The 15,832-nt window shown below is 49.8% G+C and overlaps 1 long non-coding RNA gene across 9 annotated transcripts in view; it reads right to left on the bottom strand.

The window, feature by feature from the left end:
* The window catches only part of LOC112989030 (uncharacterized), a 107,933-nt gene that overhangs the window by 12,131 nt on the left and 79,970 nt on the right, over positions 1–15,832 (bottom strand). For 3 of the 9 annotated variants that reach the window (XR_010392006.1, XR_010392012.1, XR_010392010.1), the window contains exons 1-5: positions 8,509–8,747; positions 4,398–4,445; positions 3,821–3,890; positions 1,141–3,138; positions 410–523 (exon numbers count right to left, since the gene is read on the bottom strand). This is a non-coding gene — a long non-coding RNA (uncharacterized LOC112989030). Of the gene's footprint in view, positions 1–409; positions 524–831; positions 1,028–1,140; positions 3,139–3,820; positions 3,891–4,397; positions 4,446–8,508; positions 8,748–15,832 lie in introns of those variants that run through there. The other 6 variants (XR_010392011.1, XR_010392013.1, XR_010392014.1 and 3 more) reach the window with 6 other exon arrangements.

Raw genomic sequence — 15,832 nt, 5'->3', positions numbered from 1 at the left:
AGCTGGGCAACGTGGCCAAATTATGTTTGGAAAGCTCAAACATCAGAAGGCAGAAGGGGAGAAAAAGTAGTTTAAATAATTATTTAGAACCAAATTTGGGAATTTTAGAGCATCTTGGGCTGGAAGGCGGGTTTGTGCCACCAGGTGACTTCGCTATTCAGGGATACGCGGTGCTGTATCGGCACCGGGCTGCTCCGGGCCATGAGCATCCTTCCCATCGCGGCAGGGATGGGCACGATTGTCGACAAGGGCAAACGCCAGCTGGTGCCAGCGGCAGAGAAGCAGGTAAATCCACTACAGAGGCTATAAAACATTCGAAATTCTGGGCAGGAGAGTGACAAGTGGCAAAATGCACATTTGCTGAGGCTAATCCTGGCAGGCGGCTTGGCGGAGGAGCCCTGCGACATACCTCGTGTCTGCGGCACTCCGGGACGGCCGGCAGCCGAGCGGAGCCTCCGACTCCTCCCCGTCCCACTGACCGGAGCGGGTCAGGCCACGGTGCGGTCACGCTTGTGTTCATCATCTGTGAACATATTTATAAGCAAAAGTGATATATAGTGAAAGCGAGGAAAGGGACTTGAGACATTTTAAGGTAAAATGTAAAGCAATTATTGCCATTCTTTTAAATCTTTAAAAATACAGTTAATAAAGGAAAAATGCAAGATACGCTTGCAGCGAGCTAAGGAGAAAAGCAAAATCCTGAAGAAGTCAGAAATTTTTTAAATTCCACTACCGAAAAGTACAGAATTGTGCAAAGTAGAAAAGCATGGAATTGTGACAAAGAGAGAAAGGGAAATCCTGACATCTCCCCAGCTCTGCCGCTGCGTTTACCAAGGGATCCCAGAGGAGCACACTGCTTCCAAACGACCAGCTCCAAGTCTCAGAAGCACTAAGGTATGGCTCCTTAGGGCTGCCCGGCTGCAGCTCTCCCGAGGAAGCGGCTCTGGCGAGCGAGGCGGGTGCCGGGGGGGTCAGCCGCGGCGCAGCACGGCTCGGTCACTGCAGTGACACCGGTCTGCGGTTACGCCTGTCCCCGAGAAACGGGACTGAGCTCTGATCAGCGTGCACCACCCATGTATTGTGAAAGCGGCTGCTTTCTTGTCAAAACTTTCGCAGTAGCTGCGTGGCAAAGAGTTTTACCTTTGCTTACAAAACAGCGCTGCGATTCCTCTGGGGAGGCGACGGAGCCTGCGTCTGTGAAGCTGCTTTCACCAGCACTGAAGGCTGGAGGGAGAGCGGAGACAGATAAACATTTGCATTTTTGTTTTCCTGCCGCAGCTCTCTAATGGAGCCGCACGAGCGGGAGGATGGTCCCTTCTGTGCACCCGGGCGTGTGCTGGCGCGGTGAGCGTCCATCACCTATGCAACGCAGGACTGCAAACCATGCCCTGGCACAGGAGCGCTGCACCGCACGCGGGGCCGAGCTGGGCACGTGCTCAACCTGCACCGAGCAGCAGCAGCGTCTCCGTCCCCAGCGCCCCTTCGCCAGGGCAGCGCCGACCCGGCCCGCGGGCACCAACCTGGCGGGCTCCGGCCAGGGGTGGGATGGGATGCGATGCAAACCAGCGGCCGAAGGCCAGGCTCCCCGTCGCAGGCTGCCGAGAAGAGCAGCTTCCAGGGCTGTTTAGAGAAACCACCAAATCATTCTAACAACAGATGTTTTCTCCAAAAGTGCTTTTACATCCGCATCAAAACACTCCACCGGGACTTTCATATTTTGATGAATTTTTCAATGAAATAATCCAAGATCAAGACTGATCCGTTTTGACTTTCTTCACTCTCTTAAACATTTCAAAGACAGTAATGAATTATGGTATATTTCTTTTTTTTTTTTTTTTACATTTTATTTTACTATTTTAACATCTGTCAAATTGTGTCATTCAAATAAGATTGTTTCACTGTTTATGAATTAGAACATTTCTCCAGAATTTCCATTCTGTGAAACAGAGATTTCCATTTCTATGAACCAATTCAGGATGAAAGAAAAAAATGTGAAATACAGAAATTCCCTCTGGGAAGGCATTTTGTTTTGCTGTTGTTACCAGCAACACCTCCATCGCCTGGAAGGCAGAACGTCCCCGGATCCCACCCCAATGCCCACCACGAGTCACTGAATACTCATTTTTAATTGCAGGTGTCACAATCAGGGCTGCACTAAGCTGAATCCCGTCCCACCGTACGAGACAAACCTGCTCTGAAAAGTTAAAAAAGAGAAAAAAAACCTCCCTTAATTAAGACTTCCATGTGCATATCTTCTAATTTGTGGTATATGTGCCTAAATGCAAAGACAAACAATATTCAGTTTCCATAAAGTAGCTAGATTCTTGTTATGGAAATTCTGAACTCTTCACATTTTCTGGAGAGAACGCCCAAGTTTGGTAGACTTTTTAAAATTCTTGTTGTAATTTTGTTACAGAACATCATAAATTAGCTGTCACCATTTTTTAAAGGTTACTGAATGTGTAAAATAACGTTTGCCCAATTCAGGAATGCAGTAGTTTATGCAATTATAAAATAGCACATCAAAAAAAGCCAGCCTTTCCCTTGCTGCTTGCATAATTCATCAGTCACTCTGTTGTCATGGGCAAGACCTTTCCTATCTTCCAGGCAACAAAAAATTAAGTTTGCATTCTCTTCGCTAATTAAAAATCTAAAAGTTTAAAAGAAGAGAGTCTGTAAGCGGCACAGCCATGAAAAAGCCGGAGGAGCCCCTCGCCCGGCGAGCCCTGCATCGCCCGTCAGCAGCCGCAGCCCGGGAGCAGCTCGCAGGTGCTGGGACGGTCCTCTTAGACATATGCACGTGTATGTGTGTATTTACATACCCCCGCCCATACACGTGTAGGTATGTGTGTGCTCAACTTGAAGGAATTGACAATTCCGCTCAAATTTACACTGTCTGGCAAAGCTGATCACAGCAGAGCCCTTATGACATACTTCAAAAATAAATGTGGCTTTTCAATCATTCAGCCAACTTTGGACTGAGAAAGCAGGTACCAGAGAGGAAGCTATCTAACGAGGATGTCTCACGGAGAGGATGTCCAAGCGGGAGGCTGACATCAGGAGCAGGCAGAGCACAGGACGGGCGGCAGCGGAGACGCCTCCGAGGATTTCACGACTGCTGATGGGAACGAGACGAAACTGCCGAGACAAAACCAATAGAGCAAATACAGGTGGTAACGAATACTCATAATATGCTTCATGTGAAAACACACTCATAAATCAGCCTGAAATATCGGAATGCTGGAATGGAGGACGTGGAATCGCGCTGGTTACCCCTGCTCTGCCCCCAGGTAAGAAATCACCCCGCTCCCCCGCTCCCGCTGTCACCCCGGGCCCGCCGTGCACACCCGCGGTGCATTGTTCTCCCAGTGACGCCGAGTGACAAAATCTGCGTTAAGTGAATCAACAAGGCCGTCTCTGCAGAGGCCAAGTAGGAAACAGCAGGCCCCGCTGCCTAATGGGACTTATCAATTATTATCTCAGACCATATTTCTTTGAGGGGTGATTGTTTCACAGAGCCTGACATCTCATATAGCTTTAAATTACTCACAACCGGGACGCCGTACAAGATAGCAGTAAAATCAGGAGAGGATTGGGCAATGTAATTATAGTATGGAAATGATGTTGATCGCTCAAGCAGTGAGCAGACCTTGAATCGAAAAATCCCCCCACTCCCCCTTGCTCCTCTCTGCAGCCACGGCACCTGCGGGGGCTGGAGACTCGGGAGCAGCTAAGCCTCCCCGTTAAAGCCCGCAAACGAGCAGGCGCTAGCGGCGGGTACCAGCGCTATAAACCTCCAGAGCCGGACGCAAGGACGGACCAGAGGAGAAACTGGTCGGTGAGTCTGGACCAGCCGAACGGATGCAGACTTCACAGGGTCATGGACGGAGCTATATAGAGGCACATACAAAAGGAAAACAAGGAAATTGAAGATTAGAAACCAAGGTCTCAGTTGCGCAGGTGCTACCTGCCCTTCGGTTGAGGCCAGGATCAACAAAACGCTGTGCGCGGTTCTGTCGAGGCAGGACCTGAGACCTTGCTCAGTGCCTCCGTCAAGGGACGGCAAAATCTAGACAAGCTCTGACACGGCTCCCGGCACTGAGATGTCAGCCAAAAACCTCAGAAACAACATCCCATTAGTGTATCAGACAACTACACAGGGACGACCAGGAGATGAGGTAACGCCGGGATGCGTTTAGGAAAGTGCAAAGGGACAAGCTGGTTGCTCTGCGGGTACCGGGACCAAGGACCGCTGCCGTGCCAGGGCACGCATCTTCGCCAAAGCTGGCACTGATGAGGGAGAAGTGAATCGAAACGTGCCTGCAGGCCCTAAAAACGTGCTTGCTTTCCTTTGGAAACCTGCAAACAAAGATTTTTTGTTCAGAAAATGGACTTACTGGAAAGATTTCCAGCTGTGTCCAGTTGGGCATTTTCTTAATTCCAATCTGGGAAGAATTAAAAAATATTAAGAAGTGTTTTCATGGACAGTTTCAGCTGGTATGTCCTCCCCAACACATTCATCATCCAAAGCTAAGTTATGTCTCATAACATAAGACTGGGGGCATTAGAGGCACTATGGAAGCAGACAAGACCAAAATGAACCCACCAGAAGACAGTCACGGAGTATTATATTACCCTGAGAGCTGGGTTTCAGCACAAGAGACAAGACACCTAGGGAGTTTTCTAATCCTTTCACTTAATCATTTATTTGCAAAGATGAAAGTTACTGTTATGGCCATGATGTGTTGGACTAGGTATATGTACACGGTTTAAGAACTGCACAGCACCCAGAAATACTTGTAGCAAACCCATCTGCGAGGGCTGCGGGACCCGGGGCACAGCAGGAGTTCTGCACTCACTGCACAGATACGCACTGAGTCATGGACTGAAGTTCAAATGTTTCAGCAAAAATAGTCTAAGATGCAAATCTGACTTTAAAACCCCCTAAAGCTGGTACCATCCAGCAGAAATTACTTACCAAATTTATATGCACCACTGCGATGGATATACATTTCCTAGTCAAACCCTGACTGCACTAGCTCTAAAATATAGCGCTGAGGAAGAAATGGGTAGTTCACTAGGACCTTTAGAAAGGCCAAATTTCCTTTCTTGGACTTATGTATTACAAATAGCACAGATACAAAAGTAGCATTTCCATTTCATGGAGATTTCCAAGACACTGAAACTTGATTTTGCTCTTAATTATAATTAATTTTTTAAACACAGGTTTTCAAAACATTACACTTGAGTTTTACAGCTTCAGTTCTCTGACTGTATTTTCTATTTCAGAAGTCAAAAGGATAGGATAAAATCAAAATGAAATGCTCTTATTAAAATTAAACAATAATTTCCCATCAAAATGTGAAGAAATTAGTAAATCCCATCACACACTGATTTCACAGACTCTCCCTTTCCCATTTTTGGAAAATGGGTCCAGCAGATTATTTTCAGCTACCAGGAGGTGAATAAAGACCCTCTTCCAGCAGCGCAGCAGAGAGGATCTGCATTGGGGTTACAGAGCATCGCACGCTGAGCGTGACTTAGGAACACCGTTCTGCTGAGAAAGGGCCGTCTCAGGACGCGCGGGAGCGCAGCCCCCAGTACAGCCCCCCGCTTGCCCACGCGTGCATTAGCTGAGCGATGCAGCCGGTCTGCCGGGAAGGCGAGGAGGGGAGCGGCTCCGAGCGCGGAGCCCAGGAGCAGGGAGCTCCGGCACAGCGGCACGGCCAGGCGCCCCGGGCGTCCATCCTGCGAGCAAAGCTGCCCTCAGGTCCCGTGCCGGGGCCCCGGGGCACCTGCCCTGCCACCTCCGAGTCCCCCCCGCGACGGCGCCAGGGCTCGTGCTCCCCCTCTCGCGTCGCCGGCTGCGAACAGCAAGCTGCAAACCTCTGCCGGCATCCTCTCCCGCCTGAGCCAACGTTACTAGGGAGGCAGAGACCTCGGAGAAGGAAGCAAATGAGATTTCACACCCGCACTGCAACAGAACGCAAAGCCCCACAAATGAAAGCAGCCTGAAACACGGGGGACATCGCTGCGGGGAGGCGCGGGGCAGCCCGGGGCACACGCCGGCCCCCGAGCCCTGCGCTCCCAGCACCTCCAACCTGGCTTGCAAAGCAGGAGCAGGAGGGATTTCTGAGCTGTTTCTAAATGTTGTTGACAACATTCTTCAAACACCATTAGGATTTTCAAAGGCAGTGGAATTGAAATGGAGAAATCTTGCTCTGCAAAAGCTCCATCATGAGGTTATTCAGAAATGAAATCAAAGGTTTGAGTATTAGCTAGGCACATACGGGAGAAGAGGGGGGGCTGAGCCTGGTTTGGGTGCTGCAGCCAGCCCAGACTGCACGTACTGACCCGAGGGGCTCGGCAGGGACGGGGCTGATCGCCGGTGGGCTGGGGACCGGGAGGCAGCCGGTGCACGACTGTCCTGCTCGGCAGCAACCTCCGCTGCAGCAGTCAGACACGCTGACAAACACACAGGCAACCAAGTACAAGATGGACTGAGGAGACTTTAGGAATTAAGGAAGTCAGTGATTATGGATGTTTGTGCCTTTTTTCTTCTCTTTCCAGATTAAATGCTCCTCTCTGTTGCCCTGATTATAAAGGCCCATGTTTTACGGCTAAAAGTCGTAAGTGCCTCCACCTGAAACAACACTGCCGATTACCATTAGCCTCTTTGAAGACAGAGCTAGCTCAACAATAAGAAAAACTTCTCCACACACCTGTCAAAAAATCACAGGTAGAGAATGAAAGGGTTGCTCAACGTTTTGCATAAATTGCAAGTCTCCAGAGCGTGACTGTGAATCACAAAGAAGGTGTCCCGGCCTGATCGTACGCCTTTTGGGAACGAACCTCCGCGATCAGGACCTGGTATCGCTATTTTCCAGGATGCTGCCGAGGACAAGCGGACAACACGAGCCTGGCTGGGTATCTACTGGTGACAACCACAAGCCTGCGGGAAGGACGAGGAAGGTCCCTGCGGACCCTCCCGCAGCAGCGCTCCCGCCTTCAAAGGCAGAGCCCGGCGGGAGGGCCGGGCAGGGAGCAGTCGCCTTTGGGCACAGATGACAGGGCTATCAACCTGATGTTGTTAAATGCTCGAGCAGGAATGCTGCTTCCTGAAGGACCGAACAGGAGAAGCAGAAATCATGACTTGCCTTTTTTTCTTTTTTTTTTTAATTAAAAAGCCCTGCTTTCCCCGACTCCTTAAAAGTTGATGCTCTGTCAGGCTTAACAAGCCGCTGTCAATCCGGCTCCCAGCCGCCGGCGCAGGGGGAGGGACGGGGCGGCACGGTGACCGGGCACGCACACGCTCGGGGCTCACCACCGAGCACCCAGCTCTGCTCCAGGTAAGAGCACAGTCCTGCCAGGCAAGAGAGAGACGCAAAGCCAGGCGCGGTGCCCAGGGAGGGGGGGCTCACAGGGGGACACGGTACCCTGCGGCCGCCCCGCTCTCGGCCGGGCATCCCCGACGGCAGGGCTGGACGCGCCGGGGCAAACACCCAAACCTCTGCCGGCGACGCGCAGGCAGCGAGCGGCTGGGCCCCGTCAGCCTCACGGCGGGCGACGGGCTCGGCTGGGGTGCTGAAATCATCCCAGATAATGAGGTTAATTAATATCTTCCTCCAAGCCCAGAGGAGCTGGGGAAGACGTGAGTCAGGTTGTCCCCACCGGCTGCAAGACGTGCACCCAAGAGCAGGTATTGTCCAGAGGTTACAAGCGCAGATGTGCTCCGGGCCATGCCAGGAGATAATAAATCATTGTTTATTAAAAGCCTTTTAAGGATGCCTGCGGAATAAAAGGAGGCCTGTGACCCTCCCCCAGCCCCTCTCCTCTTTCAATCCATGCCCAGCGCTAGGAACCGAGCTGGTGCTGACAAATTGCAGTTCAGAGTCCCCGAAGCACCTTAAAAAGCTGAGGAATGCTGGACTTTGGGGCCAGGCTGGATGGAAGCCAGTAGCCAAAGAGGCAGCTAAGAACGATGGTCACAGAGCGGGGAGACAGGCAATAACGCTGATGGGCCGAACACGCCAGCCGCAGAGAAGTTGGGATTTTGAAACGCATCCAAAACAAGCATCGCATTTGGTCTAAAATGATGTCACTGCTGATCATTAGTGTGGTAATTACAGTGAAAGCCTTTTGCAATTGTATCCTCTGAAGGGTCATTAATGCAACCCAACCGCACCAGTAAATGTCTCATTAGTCTTATTTCAGACTTATGTATTTTTCAGAGCTACAGAATCCTAATAGTCTTTTCCCTCCAATAACATTAATATCTACTCCAGACTCCCGAGTCCCTGACAACAGCCCCTTCTCCTCCAGCCTTCCAGGCACTCGGCTCAGGAAGACACATTTCTAACAGCGAGGAAGAGGCACCGCGAGTCCGCGTTCGAGAGCGCTCCTCCATCAGAGCCAGCTCCTGCTCCTCGTTCACAAGCCAACGTCACCTGGGTGAAAGTCCAGGGGAGGTGCAAAGCCCGCTAGACACACGTGCACAGGACTGCTCACCTGAAAAGCTCCTCGTGTTAAATGTCAATAGTCAACAGCGCGTGGGATCCCTCGGACGTCTGCGGGGGGGAGGTGGGTCGGACGCTGTTCCCTGTTCCACTAACCCTATTTTGGAGGAAAGGGAGAATGCAAGCTAAATTTGCGGAAGACTTATGGCTATCCAGGAATATGAGACCGCTGGGAGGATATTAGAACTCAAAACCATGTTGACAAATTGGAGGCCTGGTCTGAAAGGAAAAAAAAATCAAGATGAAATTCAGCAGAGACGACTACAGGCTGCAGTGCTCAGCTCAGCGGGAACGGCCAGCTGCACAAACACCGGCGGGACGGCCGGGCGGGCAGCGGCTCTGCGAGGAGGGGATCTGGATTCGAGGGGTCACGAGCTGAATGTGGACCAGGGAGAGGCAAATCTCGGACTGCGATATAAACAAGTGTACAGCCTGCAAGGCACACGGAGGAACACACCCACCCTCGGCACCGACTGCACCTCTCTTAGATGTTGCACATGGCCTACGTGTGAAAACAGCTAATTACAGAGATCAGCAACTGGTCTGAGTCAAGGTTAGGCTCAGACAGGCATCCTGCCACATCTGGATGTTCGGAAGAGACTTTGGAAAGGAAAAGTAGAAAATTGCTGGGTGAGGGATGGGTCAGACAAGAAGGAGAGAGAGAAACAAACAGCAAGAGATCAAAGCCAAGCCCGGGTGCTCCTGTCCCCAGGGCGAGGGCACCTTCCCAGTGAGCTCATTCTCCTTCCAGCACAGAGGGAGATGCAGCTTCTCCTTCGCTGCCTCCATCCCTCTCACGGACTTCTTGGAGCTTCTCCCTTGCCTGCCAGCGCGGGACTGCATGCAAGCTAAATGGAAGAACCTGGTAAAACACATTCTGCTCCCTGTGGAGCAAGTTCAGCCCACCACAGGCACCCAAAGACACCCAAGGGTACCCGGATGCCCCTTTCAGAGCCTCCTTGGCCAGAGCTCGGTGTGCCGTGGAGCCAGGAGCCCAGGCCCAAGGGAGGATCCAGCCCGTCCCGCATCGTAAGGGACCCGAAAGGTTCAGCACGGACCGTAGCCTGCCCGCAGCAGGAAACAGCACTCGGGAGATCCTCTTCGCAGAGCCACAGGATGGGGAAGCGAGTGGAGACGGAGGTGGTGGATGAAACTACCCCCGAAAAACTGTAAGCCAAAGAGCATCACCACTATAGTGCCGCAGACCCCCAGACACCCCGGGGCTCACCACGCCAAGACGGTCGTGGGCATCCAGGCGCAGACAGCGAGGTGCTGGCGTTGAGGGAAGCAGTTTGGGCAGCTGAACCGGGTTCCTGGCACCAGGATGATGCTCCGGGCAGGAACCCACAAAAGCAAGCCCTTGCCTCGAAAACCAGCCTGGCTGAGTCCTCAGACACTGCAGACGGGAGCTGCTCCCCGAGATGCGTCTCAGCCCCCCACCCCCAACACGTCACGGGGAGCTGTTCCTAGCACAGCCAAGTCCTTTAATCAGAGAAGAAAAACTCTCAGAACACAAGATTCAAATCCACCAGGAAAGGTGACAGATTCTCCTATTCTTCAAAGAGGCTCTTTAAATATTAAAAATAGCATTGTTGTTTTAGCAACATTAATTTAGATGATGCACACATGACACATTTAATCGCCTGTGCGCTCCAGACAGAGCTGCTCTGAGGCGACAGCACCTCGGTAGCAGCTCTTCTTTTCTGGTTTGGCCCACGACAGAAAACAGGGGTACAACTGCCACACTGAGGAGGGGGCTTATTCCAGCCCACCAGCCCGCACGCGCACAACACGCGATGAGACGGAACCGGGCAGCAGCCCGTGGTAGGAACCACGGACCCTGAAAGCTCGTCCTTCCTTCCTTCCTAAAGCTGGGCTCCCGCATCAGCTCACGTAGAAACTCATTCCCATAAAACAGGACTCAAGTAGGTCAAACACAAAGACACACCCTGAACATTTCCCTTGTTCTTCCTACATCTCCTCAACCCACTCTAAATTCTTGTTTCAATAGCTCCTTTCCTGGTTCTCCTGCTCTTCCAACTTTGGGAGTTTGATGATCCATTTGGCCCCTACTTTCAGGTCTTGCTGGTAGATAAAAGGAAACCAATGTATTCTAAAAGACCTGTGACTTAGCAATATCTTGGAGAAGTTGATTGCAAACATCATCTCCATCTTTGCCCTCCAAATGTATTTCTGAACCAAGTGACAAGAATAACTCAGGTACCATAAGCTGAAGCTAAACACACTGGTAGGGAGCTAGATGGGTTACCATCACTGTTCAAGGAGAAGTTGCATGTGGAAAGGACCTTACCAGAAGATATACAACTTTCTTTCACCACAGATTCCCTGCAAGCTCTTTCTCTCAAGACCCTGAGCAGTATTTCCTTGCTCCCTGCTTCGAAGGGTCTCTGCAGAACCAGGGGGTTCAGGCACAGTCTGCAGGGCTGCCCATGCATCATCAGGATTCATCTTCCTCAACCTCTGAAGAGATAAAGAGTCAAATGTGATGCATGGTGCTCCACCACTGTTCACACTAGCAAGTTCATTGAACACTCTCTCTAGTCAGCTAGAAAACACATACACAAGAGAGGGCTCTCACCTTCTTTTGAAGACCCAGCTGAGGGTGGGGGGATGTGAGGGGGAAGTATATGATTGTAAAATGATGGAAATCATCTGTGACTTGACCTTCACTAATGATGGATGGCCTATTTGTAAAGATCATCAGCAGAAAGCCTTCATTCTGATGCATCACCTGCACCTGCAATGAATTGAGGGGAAAACTTGAAGCCCTTCCTCAGATCTCTGGAGCTTGTGCATGATACGTAAGGGAACAGTCCAATTTCCAGTGAGTTAGATACTTAAATTTATCTACAGAAAGGAATCTGAATTGCATTTGATTTCTGGACTACACACGAGTCAAGTGCAGTAGTTAGGTTGTGGCTCAGCTCTTCATATCCAGGTGTCCCAATATGAAGTCAGTATGTCTCATTACAGCTTATTCCAAAACAGATATTGCTCAAGAGCTGAGCAAAGCTGCAAATAATTTAACTCTCAGCACTGGCTGCTTGCCTCAGTCTGAGACGTGTTGCTGAAGGAATTGTCTTAATCTGCAAATTATTTATCCATACTAATTCATTTTGGTGAAATAAAACCATCCCAAGTCACTATCAACCTAAAACTGGATATGCTAGGAGCTACTTTGTGGACAGTTCTCTCTCTGTTCCTGGTGACAGTGTATAATAGCTTCTTGTACTAAAGTGTGATGTATTAGTGCCTTGTGCTTGCATGGTGCTTTCCAACTCAGGATCTCAACACATCCATAGGGATTTTTTTTTAATATGATCATTGTAATGTGAACTTATTGCCAAAGGAAACAAGACAAGGAAGCCAAAAGCACAGAAATAAAGTGGGATGGAAAGACATGGGTTAGCTGTTTCTACATGTTTGGACTCAGGATAACGGGAAAGCTGCTCGGCTTGCCTGATCCATCTTTACTCAAAAGGACTAGCACTGCAGATGCAGGAGCTAGAAACCCTCTCTAGTCCCTGACTCCTGCTTGTTTTCAGCATCAGTCTCTTATGCTCTTGGACCAGTTCCAGGGTGTTCAAAAAGACTGTGCCTTCTTTGAGCCAAGTTTACATGTGATGAAATATCACAGGAAGGGGTTCTTCAGATTCTTCTGGGAAGCAAAGCAGACCTGGTCTCAGCACTCTAGCTAATTCTCAGGCTCCAGAACACAGTTCTTCCTTTGAATACAGCCTTCGAGGCTTCTCTGTCTTTGCTGTGGTACTAGGGAGGGGGCAAAGTGTTCAAATATTACTAAATCTGCAGGAGAAAGAGAGGAGGAGACAGAGAAAAGAGGAAAACAAGAGCTTAAAGAAAACTCCTTGTACTTCCAGACAGCTTAGTTAGAGCTGGTAATTAAAGGAGTGCAGGTATGCAACGCATTATCCCAACTCCTGCCTCTTCAATGAAGGAAGATTTGGATTATGCATTCTGACGCGTAACAAGGTCCACTGGTTTGGAACAAGAAGTCTGCCAAAAAGTACAGTGTTAGAAAGAAGAGCTGAATAGAAGTCTGAAATTGCCTTGGTGCTATTTCTGCAAGTGCAAAGAATATTAACACTATTCCGTGGGAAAAAACAGCCACCTTCCGCAGAGGTTGTGGAGAATGCAAACCATACTCCCCAAATAATTTCCCTGGATCTCATTTTCCTTTGCCAGATGCATTCCTGATTGCCTCTCTCTGGGAAGGAAAATCTGAGCACAGTAACGACGGGTTCCTGAATCATGTAACCACTCTTTGAGTAACATTTCAGAAGCACATTAGAAAGGTACGAGCTGTTTTCACAAATGCTGTCTCCTGCTCGCGCAGGTACGTAAGCTTATCACCGCGTTGACTCTGATGTCTGCCTAACATCGTCAGGCACAAAGCACGACGGCATGGTGCAGAGGGCACGGAAGCGTGGGCCAGGAGGCTCAGCACTGAGGCAAGGCTTCCGTTTGTGTCCAGGTCTCTCCAGTGCTATGCACTTACACCAACGCAACCAGGGCCACTTCTCCCCAGTTCAAGAACAGCCTTTTCTGACTTTCTGTGTGAAGAAATATGCAGGGAAGCCATCTCCAGTGGAGTCTGAAGATGATAAACTCATTACAATATCACAGAGAAATAAACTTAATGGTTTCCAGTCTGCCAGTGGCTGTGCACAAGTTGAGCTCTGATGAAGTGAAGCACTAGAGATTTCAGCTCAGCAGGAGCGTAAAGTTAAGCATATGCTTGAGGCTTTTATGAGCGACATCGAAAAGGAATATACCTGCTACGAGGATGCAAACTGAGTTCTGAAAAGGTGGCTCTGTTAAAAGAGGAGTCATCCTGCAGACATGATGAGCTGCAAACAGGATAGTTGCGTACAAATCTCTTACCCTCTGGACTTGGGATCTATGCTAGCTTTCCTTGTGTGCATGTGGAATGGGACAGATAACGATATTCCGTGGAACGGTTTGATTTTGCTTGCTGGCTTGTTTATTTCTTAATCCTAGAATGTTTCCTGTGATTTCAGAAGTATTATTTTGTGCTGGGTACTAAAATGCCTAGTTAAAAAGACTGTGGTCTTTGGCATGTATGTAAGTTCTGTAACCTCTTTGCTGTTGCATGTGTAAGTGCTTGAAGGAGTGTTTGTGCAGAGCTAAGCAAACAGATGAAAACATTTCTGTGTATATAAATTTCATTCAAACACAGATTTCAGTGTAACTGTTTCTGCAATCTTTTACGATTTTCTTTGCATGTGTTCAAGTGGTAGAGCTTGACTGATCATGAAAGCAGACACTGTGCTTGAACATGTCCTACAAGTTTCACAGTCTACACTTGATTGCAATATTCAGAATACCTAATTTTGTCTGGGGTTGGTTTAGTCCTCTAAATCTTCAAGAAGAAAGCGAAACAACAATTTTTGCCTTCATCCCCTCTAGCTGCCAGAGCCTAAAATAGCTCTCTTATCCATGGAGAAGCAATGGATGCAATTCACATTCATTATCGGTGTGTCATTCACAGTCCATGCATCCACGGTACCTCGTCCTTTCCTCTCGCACCTCCACTTCTCCAGCGCACCGAGGATGGGAGGGTGCCTAATGACACGGTTTGCTCTCCTCTAACCTGCAATCCATGCCAACCTTCCCGGCTGCTCCAGCACGAGATCAGCAGCGGAGCTCGGTGAGATGCAGGAGCACGGGAGCACCCGTAGCAGTACGAATGCCCATGGCTGGGCATACGCTTGAAAACAGCAGTACCATCAGCGAGAGCCAGACACAGCTCAGCCACGCCGAGTGTCTGATTTTGGAACGAGCGGCCTCCGAGAATCTGTAACTCAATACTGAGCCGAAAAGCACAGCAAACCCAGGTCTTTCTACTCCAACCCAGCGCTTATTACAGCCCGGCCCACTAAGCTGGTGATGGGAAAGCCACAGCATGCCGTGGATGCCCAGGCGGGAGGCCACGCGGTAAGGTAGGTCAGTCTGAGAGATACGAAATATTCATAAACACCTTCAAGCTAAAAAGCACCGAATGCTGTTTGCTCTGCTCTGTGAAGGCACATCTGTCCTTATTCTGAAGTATCTGTATATCTGCTTTTTACTCGAGAAAACTTAAGGGGTTCCCAAAAGTTTGGCCTAATTTGGCCACAAACTCCTCCTGAAAGTGCATTATTTGTTACTTTCTGGCAACTTACTGAGATTTCCAGCTCTCCGATCTAAGAGCAGGAACATCGATGTGCGAGTTCAGTGCCTGTCCTCCACCTGGTGCCACGGCACGGTGGCACACGGTGACAGACAGCAAAAGCCCACTGTCACCCAGCAGAGAGTCAGCGAAGAGCCCTTCGTCCTGCCAGCAAACCCAGCCACAGAGCACCAGGCTCAGGAGGACGGCGTCTCTCGCCAGCCCTTCCCAGTGACTGCTACCCCCAACAGCTTCCTCAGCTCTAGCAAGTCCTTGAAACCCAGGCAGCATCACAGATCTTCTCTTAGCCCTCAGGCTCAGACCTCCTAGTCGGAAGGCCGCTGTGTAGCTGGCTGACACCCCTTCACCCTCTTCGACGGTCTGCGATGTGCTCACGAACCGCTGCCCTGCCCAGCTGCTCCAGCAGCGAGCTTTCCAAGAGACGGGGTAGAGCCCATCACTCTCCCGTGACTCCTGTTACAGCTGTCACCCGGCCACCTTTCATCCACAGCCTTCCCTTCACAATACGGCTCTCTTCTTCCACGGGCCACGTGTTTCTAGTTTTACAGAGGTGAAAAAATCTGTACAAACATTGAATTACTGCAAACAGCAAACCACTCCATCCTAGACCTATTGCTGCTAAATATCCCAGAGACCTGCAGCTCCTGGCTGCACACCTATACCCTCTCCTGTCCTGCTGTTAATACTCCTCACAGGCTTTCCTGTAAGTGATGGAGAAAAGTGTCAGGCTGGGGGAAAGACAGATCACGAGTATTTCTGGCCCTGACATTTTCCTCCAGATATCTGGATTTCCATATATTTGAAAACCTAATATAAACAACAGAGAGAAAATTTGCATTTCGGGCAGTGAGGAATGAAAAATGGAGGCGGCGTAATGTATTGCTGCTCAAAGAAGAGGAATGACAGTGGTAAAGTCGAGCACACACGACAGCACCCAATCGGCTTGTGGCAAACTCATTTCCTGGCAGAATATAGGGTTTCATCTGCTGGAACATTTAATAGGCATCAAAGAAAGATCACTTCCCTCCTCTCAGTGCAGATTGAGAGCCTTCGCTCTTGCTTTATTTTTGCCATTTTATTAAAC

Source organism: Dromaius novaehollandiae, chromosome 17 (genome assembly GCF_036370855.1).
Source record: "Dromaius novaehollandiae isolate bDroNov1 chromosome 17, bDroNov1.hap1, whole genome shotgun sequence".
NCBI classification, from domain to species: domain Eukaryota; kingdom Metazoa; phylum Chordata; class Aves; order Casuariiformes; family Dromaiidae; genus Dromaius; species Dromaius novaehollandiae.
This window is presented reverse-complemented; position numbering and strand designations above follow the sequence as displayed.